This window comes from Mixophyes fleayi, chromosome 9 (genome assembly GCF_038048845.1).
Source record: "Mixophyes fleayi isolate aMixFle1 chromosome 9, aMixFle1.hap1, whole genome shotgun sequence".
NCBI lineage: Eukaryota > Metazoa > Chordata > Amphibia > Anura > Limnodynastidae > Mixophyes > Mixophyes fleayi.
Genome location: NC_134410.1, coordinates 79,989,156 through 80,011,703, shown reverse-complemented (window position 1 = coordinate 80,011,703; position 22,548 = coordinate 79,989,156). Strand labels below are relative to the sequence as shown.

The window sequence follows — 22,548 nt, the reverse complement described above, 5'->3', positions numbered from 1 at the left end:
TGATATCAGCCTCCTGCCCTCACACATATACATACATACATACATACATACATACATAACAATGATATCAGCCTCTTGCCCTCACACACACACACACACATACATACACACATACACACATACATACATACATACATACATACATACATACCAATGATATCAGCCTCCTGCCCTCACACACACACACATACATACATAACAATAATATAAGCCTCCTGCCCTCGCACACACACATACATACATACATACATAACAATGATATAAGCCCCTTGCCCTCACATACATTAATATAAGCCACTTGTCCTCACACTTTACACTGAATTAACCCCCCCCCCCGCCTTCACACTTACCTTGTTGATGCCGTGTTTCCTGCAGTGCACACATGGGACGGCACCTGTCACATGGTGCGCGTCCCATGTGACATCTGGGATAGGACGAGGCCACGCATAGGGGGAGGGAGGTAAGCAGGAGAAGATCCGCACCGCTGGTACCCTGAGCAAGTTCCCCCGATCCCCCCTCTCCGTCTGTGCTGGAGGGCGCTGCTGACATGCAGTTATCCCAGCAGTCCGGATATTTAAACAACAAAAAAAAATGTAATGCGAAAAAAAAAAAAAGATTACATCAGGAGGCAAATGAATGGCCTCATACCATCGGCCTCCCGGTAAAATTCCCGGTATGGCCTATGGCCAATCCGCCCCTGTATATATGTATGTATATAAACGCAAATATAAAAATATAGGCAAAATAAATAGTATATCAATATTGATATATAACAATTATTAGATTATTAGAACAAATATTGGGATGATCAAAATGAAAGCATAGGGAATTTTTGACACTTTAACTCAAGAGTAATTTCTTAGTATAAAGCAACTACTTTATAAATCAACCAATTCAGTACTTATTTTTATTTCTACTAAGAAATTGGTTGGTTTATAATCTAATAATTTATTAAATATACATATATTATTTTATTAATCTAAATATATGGGAGAACATGAACTGCAAACAATTGGGAGTCAAGTACTGGATCACATGAACAGAACCACAGGAGCCTCTCTTAAGCCTAAAGTTTTCACACTAAAGTCTGCAAACATGGGGAGAACATACAAACCACATAGATAGGGCCATAGTCAGAATTGGACTCATGGCCCCAGAACTGTGAGACAGCAATGCTAACTATAGTGACACTGTGTTGCCAAACTCAGAAGGGAGTGGTAAAGTGATTAGATCGGGAGTGTTAAAAGTGATTAGATACTTACAGATAAATTCAAATATAGTGTGCTACAAAACAGCTGGAGCTTTAAACAGAGAGACTGAACAAGAGAGTTGTGTGAGAGACAAACTGCTTGTGTGGTCATTGGCAATGGTACTGGCATGGGCAGAAGGCTATATCAAGTCAGGTTATGCTTCTCTGAGATAGTTAGTTTTCAGAAAAACGATCGGTGTTATGATTATATTGATTAAGGGTGATAAAGGGTATATAGTACTTCTACCCAATGCTGCCCACTGTGGGGGTGGAATTAGGGAGGTGGGAGTGTTTAAGGAGGATTGCATCAGAAGGCACTTTGGTAAGGATCAGCTGTATCCCCAATAAAAAGCCTATCCATGTTTAGTGGAAATTCTGTCTTTATAAAAACTTCCAGCTATATTATATGCTCAAAATAAAAAGAGAAGATTTAACCAGGTGCATTGTGCTTTTAATTGTTTCAAAACTCACTGTTGTGCATTAAATGTGTCAGTATGACTATGCCCTTACATTTTATAACTAGATCTGAAATAGAGGTATTGCCAACCTGTGGTTTGGAACTGCTCCATGGGACATGATGTCAGGTGCTGCCACTAACCGCAAGCCAGTAAATTCTTTTTTGTTGTCAAGCATGAAATAAAAGAACAAGATGTACTCTTGATTTCACAGTATAAAGAACAAATGTTGGTCTCATATCTTGCAGACTATAGCAACACAACAAATGTAAAATAGGAAGTAATACAAATGAATGTGACATATTGAAATGGAGAGCATTATAAGAGCAACAAAAAAATAAAAATAAAACAAAATAAAGTAAAATATAATTGTTATTTTGCAACAAATAATACAGTCACAATGAAGCTCCAGGAGACAGCAAAACAATTCATTAAAATCACGACAAAACAATGGTCATCGCAACAAAAGTTCCAAAGGATGTTTCACTTGTGAAAATATATTCATATCTCTGAGATTTTAAGTAGAGACCCACTGATTAATACATACATAACAAACAACAGTTATTTCCACACCTGATGCCCTCTTTCTTCTGAGGTGCCAGGGTTACTTGTGTAGCCCTTGTGCAAATATGATCACCAGGTCTGCACATGTACACACTTTCTTTTGCAGATTGGTTTACTAAAAGTCCCCTGGCACTGGCTCTTCTAATGAAAAACTGTTAAAATTGGTCTCCACCAGTTAACAGAGTTTGAAACATAAATAAGCTTAAATTAGCTTCAGCAATAAAGGCAACACCTAGCTCCCAATCAAAGCACTAGATTTATTGGCCCCTATCAATTTGGCAGACAAGCTGCTTACTAGTTTTGCTCTGCTACAGTCCACTAGGCCATCTTAACAACATTGTGGGCCCCCAGGCAAAGCAGTGCACTGTAGCCCCTACCTACACAACCACTCACAGGAATAAAAATGTAAATTATCAATAATTATCAAAATTAAGTTTATATTTATTGTTACTTGCAAAAAAAAACAGTCTCTAAACATTAAAAAAACATGCTGTGCTACAGAGATTAATCCACATAAAACAATATTTTGCCAAGTGAAAAATAAAATATCCAACAATGCTAAAATATTCACAATAATCACCAAATCAGTACAACTCTTACCTTGCTGCTGTATCCAAGGGAGGAGGTTTCAAAGAGCAAAACATATTCTTTTCACAGTACTTCACAATCACTGTGGAGGGAACTGTTGAAGTGGGGATAAAAAAAAGTCATAAATTAACAACATCACACCCCTCCACATCAATCAAACCTAACTAAATGCCCATTGCATGCCCATCAGATCTCTCTATATGCCCCTTATATCCACATCAGCTGCTTTTGTCTCCCTTCATGTCTACCCTATTTCACACACTGTTCCCTCCATTATGCTCCTGTTTATCCCCCTTCATCATGCTTCTGGTCTGCCCCTGTATTAGACACTGTGCCCCTCATGATGCTCCTGTTTGTACCCCTTCATCATGCTTCTGGTTTGCCTCTGCATCAGACATGTGCCCTCCATTATGCTCCTGGGGTGCCCTCCATTATGCTCCTGTTTGTCCTCCTACATCATGCTTCTAGTCTCACCCTGTATCAGATACTGTGTCTGTGCCCTCCATTATTATTCTATTTGCCCCCTTCATCATGCACCTCTGGTCCCCCCCGCCACCCTTATTTTAGATACTGTGCCTGTGCCCTCCATTATTCTTCTATTTGTCCCCTTCACTTACCTTTCTATTGCCTTCTCCTCTTTTTTCTGTTTTTCTTTCTTCCTTGCTTCATTGTCCATCACATCGTGGCCCCTGCATGCTGCGCTCCTCACTGAAAATGCCAAAAATTGCATTGAGTGCGAGCACAGCACGGAGGAGGGAAACAAGGAGGGAGCCACATGACCGCAAAAAGGTTTTTTGCCCTGCCTATGGGGCTCTCTTGCACGAGGGGCCCACGGGCATTTGCCCAGTGTGTCAAATGGGAAAAACAGCCCTGTCAGTCCGCAGTCCTTCTAGTTTTGAAGTCTCTTCTCAGTCAATCACTGTGAATGTTCAACATGGATCCAACTCTTCAGGGACAGAACTTCCTTGTCTCCAATGTCCACTGTAGCAGTATTGCTTCTCTGTAATCCAGGGCTTTCCTGAACTCCTGTGTGTCACAATCCAACTATCAGGGAACAGACCACCTGTCTGCTTCCAACTTGTCCTAGAATTCGGTCTGTAACATCTCTCTCCTGCAGGAATCACCACAGCACTCATGATTGGCTGTCTCCTGAACTAAATGAGCTGCTGCTGAGTGTGATCACATAACCTTTGGAGGATATTGTTGGGTAGATCCCAAGTTTCAGGACACGTCCAGGTTGCCAACTACCGCTGCCCCTGATCAGCCACAACATTAAAATCACTGACAAGTGAAGTGAATAACATTGATTGTCTTGTGACAATGGCACCTGTCAGAGAGTAGGATATATTAGGCAGTAAGTGAACAGTGAAATATTGAAGTTTATGTGTTTGATGCGGAAAAAATGAGCAAGTGTAAGGATCTGAGCAACTTTGACAATGGCTAAATTGTGATGGCTTGTCAACTGGGTCAGAGCATCTCCAAAACAATAGGTCTTGTGGGATGTTCACAGCATGCAGTGTTTAGTACCTACCAAAAGTGGTCCAAGGAACAACAACCAGTAAACCGGCGAAAGGGTCATGGCCGCCCAAGGCACATTGATGCGAGAGTGCAGTGAAGGCTTGCTCGTCTGGCCCAATCCCACAGAAGAGCTACTTAGCACAAATTACTGAAAAAGTTAATGCTGACCACGATAGAAAGGGTTCAGAACACACAGTGCATCGCAGCTTGCTGTATATGGGACTTCATAGTCGCAGACCGGTCACAGTGCCCATGCTGACCTCTGTCCACTTTCAAAAGCGCCTACAATGGGCATATGGGTGTCAGAACTGGGCCATGGAGCAATGAAAGAAGTTGGCCTGGTTTGATGAATCATGATTTCTTTTACATCATATGGACGGCCAGGTGCGTGTGTGACGTTTACCTGGGGAAGAGATGGCACCAGTATGCACTATGGGAAGAAGGCAAGCCAGTGGAGGCAGTGTGATGCTCTGGAAAATGTTCTGCTGGGAAAACTTGGGTCGTGGCATTTATGTGGATGTTACTTTCATAAGTACCACATACCTAAATATTGTTGCAGACCAAGTACACCCCTTCATGGCAATGGTATTCCCAAATGGCAGTGGCGTCTTTCAGCAGGACAATGTGCCCTGCCACACTGCAAAAATTGTTCAGGAATGGTTTGAGGAACATATCAAAGAGTTCAAGGTGTTGACTTGGCCTCCAAACTCCCCAGATCTCAATCTGATCAGGCACCTGTGTGATGTGCTGTAAAAATAAGTCCAAGCCATGAAGGCCACACCTCGCAACTTACAGCACTTAAAATATCTCCTGCTAATGTCTTAGTGCCAAATACCATAGGACATTTAGAGATGCTCAGACTCTTTTTTCTGAAAACCGAGCCCATCCAAACTTTGGGGATCCGAGAAGGCTCGCGAGACGGCTCATTACTTTCGTGTGTCCTCAGATCTGAATTGAGGCAAAACGTCAAGGTTGCGTTGTTAAATCTCGCGGGTTTTGGATTCCATAAGTACCTCCCTACCCAGGAGATGCGGCACCATTGCTCACACAGAAACAGGGGTAGCAGTGTTCTTGTCACTCTCCATTCTCCAGTGACAATGCTCAGTGCCATTGCTCACACAGAAACAGAAGGGGTAGCAGTGCTCTTGTCACTCTCCATTCTCCAGTGCTATTGCTCAGTGCCATTGCTCACACAGAAACAGAAGGGGTAGCAGTGCTCTTGTCACTCTCCATTCTCCAGTGCCATTGCTCAGTGCTATTGCTTACACAGAAACAGAAGGGATAGCAGTGCTCTTGTCACTTCACAAAAATTGTCTGGAAATGATTGGATATTAATGTTATTGAAGTTAATAATAATGTAGGGATAAAAAAAAGATATTATGTGATTTTAGCAAAACAAAATAGGGATTTTAGAAAAAAAAAAATCAAGGAAACAAAACATGCAAGGGCGGTTTTGCCAAAACCAAAACCAGAATAGGAAGTTAATCCAGATCCAAAACTAATACACAGGGATCAGTGAACATCTCTGATATATATGTACGCTACTCTTGGGAATGCCCAGTTTTTGTTATGATCAGCAGCTGGCATCTTTCAAGCAGGCTCCACTGTTCTTTAGGCTTGGCTGAAGTGGATGTTTGTACTCTTTTTTTTTTTCTGGTCTCTTAACTACAGGCCAGAGTCTATTCACAGGTGCTGCTTATTCTCAGGTTAATCGGCTCATTCCCTAGGTGGGTCATGTGATCAGAAGACTTATTTTCCAAACTTCACCTCATTGGCTCTCCAGGCTTTATTAGGCTTTCTTACCTGTACACATATGTTTGTGATAGTTTGTTCTGACCCAGTGTGCTAAATCTGTGCTTAGTGTGTGCCTGTCTATTGTTACTGGATCTCTGAATTGAACCTCGTCTCTCTCTTTCTCCCCTGACTTTGTTTACTCAATTAGGCTACCTGCCTCTGACCTTGTTTACTGGACTCTGCATCTGTATACTGCCTCACCCTGACCTCAGAGAGTTTACTGCACTCTGCATCTGAATGCTGTCATCATGGAGCTGTTCTGATTTAGCCAAGTATTCAGAAGCCAGAAACTAGGCTGCTATAATTAAATGGTTCTAGGTGTCTGATCATCATTGTTCTAGCAATTATTAGCAACATGCTATTTATCTTGAGTCTACTCCATGATTTCCCTTGGTCTCACATGGATTTGTGGGTCACCATGGATGTGGTAGCATTGTAGTCTTCCATCACAGACCATCTGAGTTTGCAAGTCTTAGCTTGTTACATTGACCATAGGAGTTGAAGAACTAGAAGATGTTAATCGAACTTGGATCTATGTTTCTTTCTTATTGATGGCAGGTCCTATCTTTTGGGGCATGATACAATAGATATGATGGACAGGTTTTTTGCGTACTTTAACCAATTTTGTCATGGTTGTTGAGAAGGGACCCACTACAATGGAGATTTTTTATTACCGTTTATTTATATGACTTCACCATATTATACAGCCCTGTGCAGAAAATATAATCATGCTAATTCTTATCCTTACAGGGCATCTATTATTTTCAAACAGTATGTTGATAATATTGTTTTCATTTGGAATGAATGGGGCATAGCCTATAAACATGGTAAAAGCTGTGGATTATAAATTAGAAGCTGATTCAGTTCCACATATACTGTATGTGAGTGCAATTCTAAATCAGTGGCGCTATATATATAAATAAATGGTGATGATGATGATGAAATATATCAATTAAGTTTATTATTTATGGAACTTGTGTCAATAGATTTGTTTTTCCAAGCTCAAGATGCTTTTGGAAATAATAGACCACCTTTTCGGAATTCAGAAATCTTTATAATTTCAATAAAATAAAACATTTATAGATAGTAAGCTTGAGAGCAGGATTATTTATTTTTCTGTCTGTTAATAACCAGTCCCAATTTTAAAGCGCTGACGGGTATGTTGGTGCTATATAAATAAATGTTAAGAATAACATTAATAATACTAATTAGTAATAATGAGTTACCTAGTTCCCTTTCTTAATGTCAATAATTTGAATATTGACTAAGATTAAATCATCATCATTATCAGTTATTTATATAGCGTCACTAATTTTGCAGCGCTGTACAGAGAACTCATTCACATCAGTTAAATCTTATTTTATCTTGTACCTTACCAAACCAACAATATGGCAAAAACACAAAGTGCATACTTACCTTCACAGCTGCTGTAACACCAGACTAGTTGGCCTTTCTTTAAACTATAAACACTTCATTCTGTTTCGAATGGGAGAGGCAGACTGATTTTCTTTACTAAAGAACAGTCATTGCACTAGGTGCCTGTTTCAACAATGTTGATCCCTTTAAAATGTATTCTGCATAATCTAGGATACATTACCTTGCTTACTTAAACTGACCCCTAACTTTCAGCATTTTTGAGCATATCCTGAGAAAACATCTCTTTACTACTTTATGGTCCCTCTTATATGGTTCCACAGTGTTTGCCTCTGGTAAAATACCTGGTTTTCCATAAGAACTATGTCTTCCATCTAGCTGCCCTGACCTTGGCTATTCCTCTGACTATGCTTGTTATTCTATTTGGAAATGAAGAACTACAGGATATATGTACAGACCTGTCTGCAATCCACACATCCTGAAACACAGAACTAATCACCAGCCAGTCTCCGGCTGTGCAGTGCGTTCTATCTCCCACATCTTCTTTCCAATACATGCTCTGGATCCACATTTTGCTTAGTTGATTTATTATTGTTTGGTACTGTATTGTGTTTTCTGATACTTACAAATCTTTCACCCTGATTTTACAGCTATCACCTAGTTGTAGTTGGATTATTGCCCGTTCTACTGGCTTAATGTTATAGATTTCTGTTTTGTCCATCTTTAATCATATATGACTTGTAGGAATTTTTTCAGTTCATTAATTGCATCAGTGTTTGTTATTTGTTATATTTGCTCTAATCAATACGTCTCTATGTAACGTCTCGCACTTGGCTGTTACCTTTACAACAATGGCTATCTATATTTATAGACTGTAAACAATTGTGGAAATTAATCTAAAGAAGAGCATAAATAAATGCTTACAACACACAGAAAACATATGTTCTGTTTTCCATACCATTTACATTGCATGGTGTGGTGTAGTCTCAAATAAATACAATACAATGCATGCCTTATTGTACAATACAGATCTTGTGTACCAAATAAACATCAACTTGTACTTATTAGCTTGGTGACTGATAGTAATATTTATACAGTTGCCAACTGTCCCCTTGTAATGTGCCTCCTTTTCACTATTAACCAACTACACTGCAAAATTTATTTTTATGCATGTTAGATATAATTCTTGCCATCTATTCTTACTATGTAATACTTTAAGTATTTGTTGAAAAGCAATGCTAAGATCAAAAAAGAAGATTTTGTCTCAGGAAAGAAGACTGTAGAGCTCCAAGGCCCATTACCACAGCATAACGTATTACTAGCGTGGCTCAGCAACAATGTGCAACTCTAGCAAACATGTAATATCAGGCACACTTTACTTCTGTGCATGTGGAGGGTTGTTAATCAGAATCTAATTACAGAGCACACATCTCCAAAATTTGGATATTTAGCAGGATAAATTCAGAAACATGACTTAACCTGTCGTTCAAGTGTGAATCATCCATAAGACAAGCTTCCACATAATACAAAGTCTGTCATAAATAATTTATTTTTGTATTTATCTTGTATTACAAATAGGTTGATGCTGATTCTCCTGTGACCGGCGTCTGTGATCAGATTCTGGTTAAGGAAATGATGGGAAGGACCACTACTGACACACTAGTTGACGGTATAGGATTGTACAAAAGTGGAAATTCATGAATCCCACAAGAAACAAATTAAATAAAAAAGACTAAACAAAGCAACTATTGTGAGCTTTTTTTAGAAACAAGTAATTGAGTTTAGTAAATTAGTTTCTGTGGCCTTTACATTGGTGCAACTGTCCAGGCACAAACACACAGTGATTTCTAGGAAATTAGGTCACAGAGACGTTTATGGATATTCTGAAGGGAGTTGTTAATGGGAACACGTTATTGTTACTTATTGATTATTTAATGCAACAAAAGAGAAGAAACATGTAAACATGGGGCACTCTGTGACTATTGAAGATATCTTGGTAATTAAAACTATTAGACTTTATTAGAATTGATTAAAAGAAGAGGAGAGGATTCCCTACAAATTCCTGAGTATGACCAGTAGCAAAATAATTAAAAACCAAAATGACTGAGTGGCACAAAGTGAAAAAAATTGTGCTTTACAATTCAAATTTGTTTTTTATTTGAACCTATTTAAACAGCATTCTAAGGCTGTGTGAGACTGTTAGCTAGTGAGGATTTTTAAGTATATTAAAAAATTTAGTTAGTATAGTAAGAGATATAAAAGAGAGATGAACAAGAGAACAGGAGGAGAACCTTTTACCTATAAACACTGCTACATGAGGACAACATTCCACAATCAGCCGTGAGCTCTGATATCCTCCACCACCTGCATTGTCAACTGCCTGGACACTCCCTGATGATCTGTTTCTCACACTTATTTTTTGGCTGGTGCAGTTTTAACATGGCTTGTTGATTCCACTTATGCTGCTTGTATTCCCACTTTCAAACCGCACTGTTGCTCCACTTAGCTTGAGTTTTTAACTGGCTCCCTCTTGTCCTGTGGACTTACATAACCAGCTCGGTGCACCCTGTATTATGCCTTATGTTACTTCCAATCAGGCCTAATGTCACTGTCTAATCTAACTGTTTTTCTAAACTCACCCATATGGTATCTCTACTGTCCCAACTGCTTCCTAGTCCCTGGCTCATACTTTACACCTTTTCTTCCTCTTTTCTCTCCTTCTACCACTGAACTCTTTCGCTTTACTCACCTTTCTTGTTCTCACCATTTCCTCACTTCACTTGTAAGCTCTTACCATCCTTCATTTCTGTATTACTTCAACTGTCTATTCCACACCTTCTCTAGCTTTATCATGATTTGCTCCTCTTTCACTTCTGTCCTCTCTTTCTATCCCCCTGCTTCTCATGGCCAACCTTTCCATATTCTTCCTCCTCCTCAATCCCCACTCTCCCTTCCCATCCATCCCCCTTCCTATTTCAGTCCTCTCTTCTCTTCTGTGCCCCTGATCTGAGTCGCTGCCCTCTCCACCATCTTTCCCTCATTCCTCCTTTCCCCACTCACACCCTTTCCCTCTTGTCTTCTTCGCTGCTCTTCTCGTCAGTCTGTTCCTACCTACCACCTCCCTCTCTTTCCCCCCAGGAAATGTATTCCCTCACGTCACTCCTTCCTTCTGACTGTCCCATTTATAAACCCCTTTATCTGCCCCATCTCCACTCCTCCCTCACCTCTTGCTCCCCTGCCCCTCGTCTCCTGTCTGCAAACAAGCCCCCTCTTATTTCTGCTTCTCGTCCAATTCCAACCCTCTCTCCATATCATACTCACCCTTGCAGTCGAGCAACCACAACAATCTCATCCACATCTCTCCTCTTCCCTCTCTTTTTCTATCCTGTGGTCTCAGGAATGCCAGTTCAGTCTGTAACAAATTGACCTCTAGCTATGATTTCTTTATCTCTAGATCTTTCAACCTGCTTGCCATCACTGAAACCTGGCTATCCCCTGTGAACACTACCTCTCCTGCTGCTCTCTCTTTCAGGGGCTTGTCCTTCTCCCACACACTCAGACCTGGGGACCGACAAGGTGGTGGCGTCGGCATACTTCTCTCCTCCTGCTGCTCTTTTCGGGTTCTTCCCCCTGAACCCTCCCCCTCTTTTTCCTCCATTGAGATACACTTTATCCGCCTATTCCACCCAGTCCATCTCTGTGTTGCTGTTATTTACCGTCCTCCTGGTCCTGTCTCTCAATTCCTTGATCACTTTGCCACCTGGCTCCCTCACTTTTTCTCCTCTGACCTTCCCTCCCTCATCTTGGGGGACTTTAATATCCCTATAGACAATCACTCAGAACCTGCTGCCTCCAAACTTCTCTCCCTCTCCTCCTCCCTTTGTCTCTCTCAATGGACCTCCTCTCCCTCCCACCGTAAGGTGGCCACTCCCTTGATTTGTTTTTTTACACCTCGGTACTGTCTCCGACCTCATTAATTTACCTCTCGGACCACCATCTCCTCTCTTTTAGCATCTCTCCACCCCTCTCACCACCCCCATCCCCAAGGTTACTCTCACCAGGTGTAATCTTGACACAGTTGATCCTACCACATTCTCCTCCTCCCTGGGCTCGCTCCTCTCCCCCATCATCTCTCTTTCTTGCACTGATGAGGCTGTCTCCTTTTGCAATCACACTCTTACCACTGCATTTAATTCTGTCACCCTGGCTGTCACCATCAAACTTCGTCGGTCCCCGCCTTAACCGTGGCACTCAAAACTTACCCGTTATCTTCAAAAATGCTTCCGCAGTGCAGAACGAGTCTGGTGAAAGTCACACGCTCATGATGACTTCCTCCACTTCAAGTTCATGCTTGCGTCTTACAGTTCGGCCCTATCGCTCTCTGAACAATCCTTCTTTAAGGCTCTCAATTCTTCCCAATCCTCCAACCCCTGTCGGCTTTTTGCCACCTTCAACTGCCTCCTCTCCCCTCCTCCTCTCCAACTCCCCTTCACACTCTCTGCTGTCGACTTTGCTACCCACTTCACCTCCAAGATTGAGTCAATACGTCATGACATCTCCCAGCAGTCCCTTCTTATTCATATTCTCTGGTTTTCGCTCCCTCCACTCCATCGAAACTGCCCTCACTAATGACCTTCTCCTCGCTAAATCCAAATGACATTACTCCCTTCGTATCCTTCTTGACCTCTCTGCTGCCTTCAATATCATTGACTACGTACTCTTTTTGCAAACTCACAAATCTATAAGCCTCTGTAACACCGTGCTCTTCTGGTTTTCCTCTTACTTCACCAACCGCTCCTTCTCAGTCTCTACACATGACTCTTCATCCCCCCCTCTTCCCTTACCTGTTGGAGTTCCTTATGGTTCCGTTCTTGGCCCCCTGCTTTTCTCCCTCTACACCTCCTCCCTTGGTGTCCTAATCCGCTCCTTTGGCCTTCAGTACCACCTCTATGCTGATGATACCCAAATTTCTCTTTCAGCCCCTGACCTCCCCTTCCCTTCTGTCTCATGTCTCCTGCTGTCTCTCGGCCATCTCATCTTGAGTGTCCCGATGCTTCCTTAAACTCAATATTTCCAAGACTGAACTTATTGTCTTTCCCCCTTCCAGGACTCTCCCCCCTCTCTATTTCTGTTAATAACACTACCCTCGTTTCTGTCCCTCAAGTCAGTTGCCTTAGGGTCATCCTTGATTCCTCCCTCTCCTTCAAACATCACATTCTGTCCCTCTCAAATTCCTGCTACTTCCACCTTCGGAATACATACAAGATACGCCCCTTTCTCACCACCGAGGCCACGAAAACCCTTGTTCACTCGCTTGTAATCCCTCGCCTTGACTACTGTAACCTCCTTCTCTCTGGCCTATCTGATTCTCACCTTGACCCTTTTAAGTCTTTCCTCAATGCTGCTGCCCGCCTCAGTTTTCTCTCCCGCCACTCTATGTCTGCTGTTTCCCTCCAACAGTCACACAACAGCTCCCCATGGCCTACAGAAATAAATATTTAACTCCTCGCCCTCACCTTTTAAAGCTCTTAATCAATCCTCCCCTCCCTACATCTCCAATCTCATCTATATCTACACTCCTAGCCGCCCCCTTCGCTCTGCCCGTGACCACCGCCTCAATATTTCACTGATCACCTCTTCCCACTTCCGTCTCCAGGACTTTGCCCGGGCTGTTCCCCAGCTGTGGAACGATATTCCACATTCCATCAGGTTAGCATCTACTCTCAAAGGCTTCAAGTTTGCCCTTAAGACTCATTTCTTTATTCAAGTCTATTGGTCCTCCTCCTAACTCCCTTGTCCCGGCTCTCTCCCCCAGTTAGTAGCACCCTATTTGTGTCTCCCCTTTTTCTTTAGGATGTAAGCTCTCATGAGCAGGGCCCTCTTTCCTTGTGTGCTCCGTCTACTATTCCATCACCCTCTGTACCTCTTCTCCTGCTTTCCTAGCCCTGTTTTCTTAAGCTTCGGCCTACTTCTCGCTGATTTCTACCATCACTTTCACTCATTGTCCCAAAAATAATTTGATTTGCATTACCATGTTACGTGTGTGTGTGTTTGTGTATATATATTTATATATTTTGGTTCTTCATATTTTGTTATTTATGCATCATGTTGTATCATGGGTCACTGTTTTCTGTATATGTCATGTACATATAAATTAAAGATAATAATATTATGTAATACTTATTAATAATGCACTTTCACTAGGATTTGAAAGTTAACGCAATACAAGTATATCAATTGTTTCTGTAAAACATTTTAGGATCACTGGGTGTAAAAGTATTCATAGAGGTAATAGATATGTTATAAATAAACACAATTCTCAGTATTAATTTTGGTTGAACATGTCCATGTTTCATTCAATTTAATTAATTCCATCAGTCTAGATATATGTAAGGAAATTATTATTTAGATTATAGTTTCTCTGTTTGATATATAAAGGGCTTCTTTGGTAGGTTATGGTTTATTGATCAGACACTGCATTAGAATCAAAGGTTCCTTATTTACTTTTAAACAGTATTTATAAATGGAGGCTGCATATGGCTTAGGAATTGCTTCATTAACAACTTACCTCCTTACTTAACATATGGGATAATCTTCATCTAGTATATTTTTGGAGTATGGGAGGAAACTGGAACACCCTGAGGAAACCTACGCAAACACGGGGAGAACATACAAACTCCACACAGATAAGGCCATGTTTGGGAATTGAACTTATGACACCAGTGCTGTGAGGCAGAAGTGCAAACCACTGAGCCACCATGCTGCCCTACATGCTCTAAGCCTCTCCCTGTTATACGCAACATGGTTTGATGCATTAATTGATTGAGACTATTGCAGCAATAAATACAAAACACTGCAACTACTGTATATTCAAAATAATGCAATACTGCCTAATGTGCCATAAGGTCTCAGGAAACATGCAATGCCAACTACTGAGACCCATTATGCTAGGTAGGTCTGCTGTTATTTTTAAAGCTGCAGATCCTCCTACACATGTAAATCTCAACATATCCTATGTGGGCCCATACATGGCAGCCATTCATATGATGACATATATTATTAAATACCAAGGGAAATCCTTGAGGTGCACTTGGGCTTCTGGCCAATTGAGTCATTTATTTTAGAGGAAGCATTACAAAAAACCCTCCTGCCTCCACTTAACATTGTGTAGCACCAGAGAGAAAGAAAGTATATCAAGGGGCACTCCGGGGTATTTAAAATTAAGATAACATTTTATTGGTATGCGCATACCAATAAAATGTTATCTTAATTTTAAATACCCCGGAGTGCCCCTTGATATACTTTCTTTCTCTCTGGTGCTACACATTAATTACAAGTATAAGGGAGCACCCTCCAGCTATGATAGGAAAGTTACACTGGAATACATTATAAGCAAGATTGGGGGTTTAATACTATTTATCTATTAACCAACTTAGTGCGGTCATTCTACTTTTATCCACTTAACATTGGCCAACAGATTTTTGCTATTGATGATGTTCTTAAAGGCATGTCTGACACCTTGTCAGCTTTAGATGGTACCATGAACTCACTTGGCCAATGAATGGCATTGCAAATGTCACCCTGATTAACCATGTCTCCCCTTTCCTTGCATATACTGACCATTTCACTTTCATTAGATCCAAAAGTATGCAGGCTGTTATTGATTGTCCCTATCATGAGAGGATGGATCCCCTTGGTCACCCATGTCACAATGAAATTTCTCACGATATCTTATATATGTTGGTTTGACAATCTCACAGATATAATTCGGGTATGTTATACCCATATGTTGTGATTGTGAGATTATCCAGGATGTACTAAATATTTGTAGGCTTTGAAATGTTTGCAGGTGTTAGGAAATCACAGGAATATTGAGGTTATGTTGTAGTAAAAAGTATAATGGAGTTTACTGCAGTATCAAGAGCAGAAAAGTACAGCACAGTTCTGAGGTAATGCAAAGGATGAGTAATTATCCACAAGGTAATGCAGCAATATCCCTGAAGAGATGCTGGGGCAGGTTTACACAGTCTCAGGCAATGCAAGATAATAAACTGTGTCTCTGAAGCAATGTTGGTGTAACTTTATACAAAGTCCAGGAATCAATAGAAATCTGCACAAGGGAGCAGTAAATAGCTACCATAGTCCATGTCTGGGGATTCTCAGTTGAGCTATATGATTAGCATGTAGACGTAGACCAGATGGACAAATATAAGCAAAGCCAGGAACCAGCAGACTTATATTATTCAATCCAAATATCAGGAGTCCAAAATAAACAGAGCCATGAACCAGCAGACCTGTGTGATGCAATGCAGGTAACAGGAGACAAATAAATGCAGAGTCAGGAACAACAGGTGCAGGGTCATACAGGTACTGGAACCAGTAAGTTATCATTTCCAGTGCTATCACTGGCAGAGGGTGCATGGTTCAGTGTTTAAATAGTGTAGTCTTCCAATAAGTTGAGAGGGGAAGGCACAGCTGAAGCCCAGATGTGACCAGCAGGATGCAAGACCGATTTAATCCTAACACTGAAGAGAGTCTGATCAGTTCAGGTAGGGAAGTTTTGTATGTAGGAATTAAGAGCTGGTTGTCAGAAAAGAAGTGAGGTGCAAGTCAGAGGCAGATATAAGAGTGGGAGGGAGACTAGTTTAAAAAGAGGTTAGATGTGCTTGCTTCGGCAGCACATATACTAAAATTGGAACGATACAGAGAAGATTAGCATGGCCCCTGCGCAAAGGATGACACGCAAATTCGTGAAGCGTTTCATATAAAAAAAAATAAAAAAAAGAGGTTAGATGTATGAAGGGCTGGTGTTGTTGAGGGTTGTGTAGGTGAGTTATATGAATTATATGCTAAGGAATATGGGAACTAGTATATAAATTTGCAGGGTTTTGCAGCAGATGTTGAGTGCAAGAAAGAAAGATCAGTTGTCAAGGGGACAGATTGGGGAGGGTAAAGCCAGATAGGTTACAGTAGTTGATATAGGAGATTATTAGAAAATGGCTATTAGTTTGGATGCATGTTGAGTAAGAAAAGGGCATATTCTAGCAATATTATGAAGGTGACGATTATAGAAGACTGAATATGAGTATTAAATAGAGTGTCAATATCGAAAATAGAGAAATTTGTGGTATCTGATGGAGATTTTGAGAAGAGTTGGTGACTCTGGGAGGAAGGATATCTTGCGCTTTAGGTAGCATTGTAACATCCATGTGACTATGTGGAAAAAGCAGGAGGATGAGAATAAAGGCTTTTAGGATGTCAACAGATAGTGGGAGTAGAGACACTGATGGAATGGTAGAATAAGTAGGCCACTGGAGTGAAGAGTGTGTAGGAGAAGAGGGTTATCAACAGTGTCAAGAGCAGCAGACAGGTAGCAACACAAAAACTAAACATGTCTGAATATGTCTGTTCACTAGCCTATGTCCCCGCAGCTCGATTACCACTGAAAAAGCTCAAGAGCCAGCAGGTTATTTTAAGCCAACCTCTCTCCAATTTGTTGGCCATGTAGCTGCACACCACTCACTCTCTTGATAAGCTTGATGCTGCCGAGGAGACTGAACTAATAAGTTGTGGCCCAATTTGCTTTGAGCTAAGGGCCCTCACCCTCACACACACAGGCATGCACACAAAAACAAAAAGCATATAGTATCTTTTTGCTTTGTTTACTTCAAATTTCAAGTATAAGAAATATATATAACACGTGCCCCTTCTGCATGACACTGTGTTCCTTCTGTATCACACTGTGCCTCTGGCCCCCTTCTGTATCACTCTCTGCCCCTGGCCCCCTTCTGTATCACACTGTGACTCTGACAACCTTCACCATCACACTGTGCCCTCCATCAGAGTTTCCCTTTTATTACACTGTGCCCACTGCTTCAGTTCCTTCACTTACCTTTTACTTGGCATTCTTTCTTCTCTTTCTCTTCTATCTTTTTTCTTCAAGCTTGTGGATCCTCTCGGTGCCACTCCTCACTGAAAATGCCGGGCGTGATGATGTCATACCTGGCATACCATGAGAAGGGAACAGGGAGGAGGATGCCGGGTCGATAGTGCCGTCGGATTTGTAAGTATAATTCTTAAAAAAAATAATTATTGGACACTGGCAGTTGCACTGGCCGCACCGCTGGTAGTTCTACCTCTATGCCGTCACATCTTTTAAAAGCATGCCAATGGTCTATACACGAATACATAAGGAAGCTTTAGACAGAGAGTAGTTGATAGCCAGGACAGTAGCCAAGAGATCAGAAGCAGAGATACAGTTCTGTAAGCGGACACTGAATGCTCAGAGACTGGAACCAGGAGACAGTGTAGTTCTGGATCAAGATCATGGAGCATAATAATCTGCAGTGATTAACTGCCAGAAGTAATGTTTCTTCAGTACAGAAAATTACTAACACTTGGAAGAGGGTGAAGTATAAGCATTGCTCAGGTTGATTGACTGATTTCTATCCCAAATGTCTTCTGAGCATGTTCAGCGTGTTAGGCTGATTTCCAGATTTTGACATATTAAACATCTCCCCAAGGTCATTAAGGTAAACTCCTAGCCCCACACCAAAGCTTACTATATATATAGTCAAAGTTATACTTGCACCATGGAAATTTAATAGCAAAATTCTGGGCCCCAGTCTATAGTCCAAAAGATCCCTACTATAATCCAAAACTGCAGAGGCTTCTGTAGTATCAAAGAAGATTAATTGTACAGTGTATTCTACATTAGTAAATGATTTACAGCTACCTGTCCTTTTAAAACTTAGCCTTAGAACTCACTGGAAAATATAAATCAATCATATTTAATAAATAATTATTTAAATCATGTTACTTCTAGCTGGAATAACTATTAAAATGAGTTAGCCTACACTAATCAGAGAAAATATAGTGAACAGACCTAACATACAACATCGGTTATTATTGTCTATTACATATCATCCCAAAGTTTTGCATTAAATAAAATGAAATGAAGCACAGGGACTTAGTGGTTAGCACTTCTGCCTCACAGCACAGGGGTCATGAGTTTGATTCCCGACCATGGCCTTTTCTGTGTGGAGTTTGTATGTTCCTCCATGTTTATGTGGGTTTTCTCTGTGTGCTCCAGTTTCCTCCCACACTCAAAAAAACCCAAAAAACATACTAGTAGGTTAATAGGCTACTATTAATTTGAGCCTAGTCTCGTGCAGTCTGTGTGTGTGTGTGTGTGTGTGTGTGTGTGTGTGTGTGTGTGTGTGTGTATGTTAGGGAATTTAGACTGTAAGCGCCAATGGGGCAGGGACTGATGAGAGTGAGATCTCTGTACAGCGCTGCAGAATTAATGGCGCTTTATAATTAGCTGATGATATGTTGCAATTTTTTTTTTTAAAACCATCTAGCTGATTCGTGTGAAAGAAACTATAAAGAAAACTAGCGTGAGTCTGTCAGACTTACACTTAACACATACACATTCCAGCCACATAGCATGACAACAGCCAAAAGCTATATAGAAAAACAATAATAAACTAATAGAAAATCATAATACACCTGTGCATATTCCCTATACAGAATAAGAGAAGCTGTTATAATAACACATTCTTGTGTTCTTTGCAATGTTGTCTAGAGTACATCCATAAATGGTTTTCTTTATATTGCTTAAAACAACTTTGACAAGATAAGAATAAATGCAGATTTAACAACTTAAACAAGTCAGGAGAATAAACCTATAAAAACTATGTAGAAAAAATAAAATGAAACCAAAACATTGCCACAAGGAAATAGTTTAGTTTGACCACGAGGGTCAGACAAAAGTGAGATATTACCTCAGAAGTGAGACTATAGGCCATTCTATCATTCCACTGCTGAGTCTAATAGTGACATCTGGACCTACAACCCTGTTTGTGAACACTCCAAACCAGGCTAGCGTGTTCTTATATCAACCCACTATCGCTTTCGGCTTTATATGCTTACCGGAGCTCTTTTGGCACAAGGAGTTAAAGTGTTCACTAATAGGCAGGGTGGGAGCCAGACAATAATAGCTACAGACAATTTGTAGTTCCAAGGCGAAGGTCAACAACAGGTATATAGGCAAAATATCGAATTACACTTTGGAAGACTAGACAGATTCAAGTCAAAATACCTGTATCTGTCAAGCTGTTAGTACAAAGCCATTGTCGTGAACATAGAGAACTTACAGTTATTTATAAGGGTTAATCCATCACGTAATTGTGGGGAATAAGGCCTAAATCATAACTGCAATGTAAATATGGTATATCAAATGAATCCATTGAGCTACTAAAGTTTAAAATGTGAAGCCAGAGAGTCAGTTGTGTGTGTATTTGGTGGCTCTGCACATCCCAGTGCTAGAAGAATGCAGTGTCACCTGTAGCAGCTTCAAATGCCCCTGCATTGAGACATAGCCTGGGATGGAGTTCTGACATCTGAATAAACTTTTAGCATGGTGTCTGGCTCAAAGAGACCATGTACTGACTTTGCTATATTTTATATATTTTATTATATTTTATATAGACAAGAATAATAGCATGATGAAGGGCAGCTCATATGCCAAATTAGAAATTCTACCATACAGTGAAGTTGAGGTAATGAGTATAAGCTCAAACTGACACCGTGTACCTAGGCTTGTTTGGTATCAAAAGATGGACAAATTAATAAGGGATTTATACATAATAAAATTGGGTCTGTGTGACGCTCCACAGAAAAGTTTGATCACATAGTAGAATTGGGTAGTAAATTAGGCAACATGCAAATGGTGATCGAAAAAAGTATCACAGAACACAACCCCCCTGCCCCCCAGGAGGTGGGAAGGTATAAAGCGGTCTTTAAAAAGCTGAGACCAGATACAGCAAAAATCAATCCACATTGATAAGCTGTCCCTTTTTCTAGCCAATTTTCCATGGCACAGATTATGCAACTCAGGTAAGTGATTCTCTGAATGTAATCCCTTTTATTTTAAACTGCTTTGCCTGTGTATGTAATATCAGTTGTTTATTAACTGTTTTTTTTCTTTATATCTGAATGCCCTGTACTTTTGTATATTAAATCTATAATTTAATATGTGGCGTCCTTGATACTCTAATAAATCCATTAGCCTGTTAAGAAGAATATAGCTCAACCAAGTTAACACTTTGAATGCCGGTGTGTGATTTGTTGATACATTTGATTAACAAGCTTAGTGTCTGCTTGCATTTACATTTGTGTAACAGTCTGGAGGTGTGAGGAATTAACCCTTTGTTTGCTTTTTGGGGTTCTTGTTAGCCTGTGGTAGCTAGAAGCCTTGTGTGCCAGTGTGGGACAGTATATTGGGGTCCTATTTCCCCTATTCAATAGGTGGCGGCAAATTGAAGTGCATGGGGGTGTGATACCGAGGTTTATAACCTGTGTGATAGTAGAGAGAGACTGCAGGCTGCAATCGTGTGTAACCTCATACAGCAAACATCCAAAGTCGCAGAAGCCGACAGCGTGTTCGTGACAGCCATTATTCAGAAAACTAGTGAGGTCCAAGGCAAAGAGTCACAATCCAAGTCTGTACATAAAACACACAGGGGTCAAACACAGATCACAATAACAGAACCAAAACAGAGTCAGTAGGTCAGGTCTGGTGTTAAATAAACATTTTCACACCAAAACATAATGTATGTGCATGACATACCATGTGACCATAAAGCGTAGGGCAGTTCTGTGCAAGAGCAGAAGATGCAAGGGCTGATAATTGTGAACAGAGCAAAAACACATTGTCACTCACCGGACTGTGAGTGCCATTTCCCGTGTGTTCAGGAACCGTGGCCGTCCGCCATCCTGAGGGTCTGCGCATGTGCAGCCCTTATCAAACCTTCAGTACCTGTTGCTTTTAATTGATTGGATGATCAGGCAACCCTCCCTATTTAAACCACCTGTGATCATTACCTGGTGGCCTGATCTTGGAGTCTCATTCCCCATGAGCCTCTGAAGGTGTTCCTGTGTTTCCTCGTGTTTTCAGCTCCTGCTGATTCCTGTTTACTGCTATTGTGGTTTCCAGACCACTTCAACTCTCCTGTGTTCATCGTGCCTGCACTCAGCTGATTCCTATCGGCTACTACTACCGGATTCCAGGTCGTCTCAACTCTCCTGTGTTCAGCGTATCTGCTCTCCGCTGCCTCCGTTGCGACTACAGAGTTCCAGATCATCTCAACTCTCCTGTGTTTATCGTGTCAGCTCTCCGCTGCCTCCGTTACTTCTACAGGGTTCCAGACCGCCTCTACTCTCCCGTGTTCAGCGTGCCTTCTCTCCGCTGCCTCCACCACTACTACTGGATACCAGACAGCCTCAACTCTCCCGTGTTCATCATGTTTCCAGTTTCACTTACTACTGCTTCCTGAGTATTGCTTCGTTGATTCTGGATTACCTGCCGTGCGCTGCACCAACCTGATTACCGCTTCCACCCTCCAGTGGTCTCTCCTCCTGCCGGCCTTCAGCCGTTCAGGTATCCCTGCACGTCTCTCTGACAGCCTGCTCTCCTGAACCGCGGTATGCATACTTTCCATTGACTTTGCTTTTGTATTGCATATCCATCTGGACTGAGTTGTGTTCTTCTCCGGAGCTTCCTATCCACTGAAGCTATTGTTACCATTGACTTTGTTTCCTATTACCTGGATTGATATTGTGACTTTGTATACTTCAAGCAGCGCTTGTCAGTTATTGTTGTATTGTGGATATCATCGTGGGATCAAGTTCTGTGTGCCCCGTGTATACTCTACTTTACATTCATCTTCTTGTGCCCCTCCTCACATATATATATAGCAGTGGTACAACTTGCTGACGCAGACCACTGACTCCTGTTCCCTGTGACACCAGTTTCAAGTATCCTCTCACATAAGCAGTGGTACAACTTGCTATACGTAGACCACTGACTTCCCCGTTACCTATCTTTCACCTGGACTCCATTCCTTCACTATAGACAGCGGTACAACTTGCTATACGCAGACCGCTGACTCTCACTACCTCCTCGCTACTCCTGGACATTCCTCCTCACTATAGCAGTGGTAC

General features: G+C 41.2%; 1 long non-coding RNA gene and 1 other non-coding gene across 2 annotated transcripts in view; both read left to right on the top strand.

Moving 5' to 3' along the window:
- The window catches only part of LOC142100770 (uncharacterized), a 135,106-nt gene extending 117,511 nt beyond the window's left edge, over nucleotides 1-17,595 (top strand). The window contains exon 3 of the long non-coding RNA XR_012678901.1: nucleotides 17,486-17,595. This is a non-coding gene — a long non-coding RNA (uncharacterized LOC142100770). The remainder of the gene's footprint in view (nucleotides 1-17,485) is intronic.
- Nucleotides 16,205-16,312, top strand: LOC142102627 (U6 spliceosomal RNA). Its single transcript, XR_012679286.1, has one exon. It is a non-coding gene; the product is annotated as a U6 spliceosomal RNA (small nuclear RNA).
- Nucleotides 17,596-22,548: the final 4,953 nt, after the last annotated feature.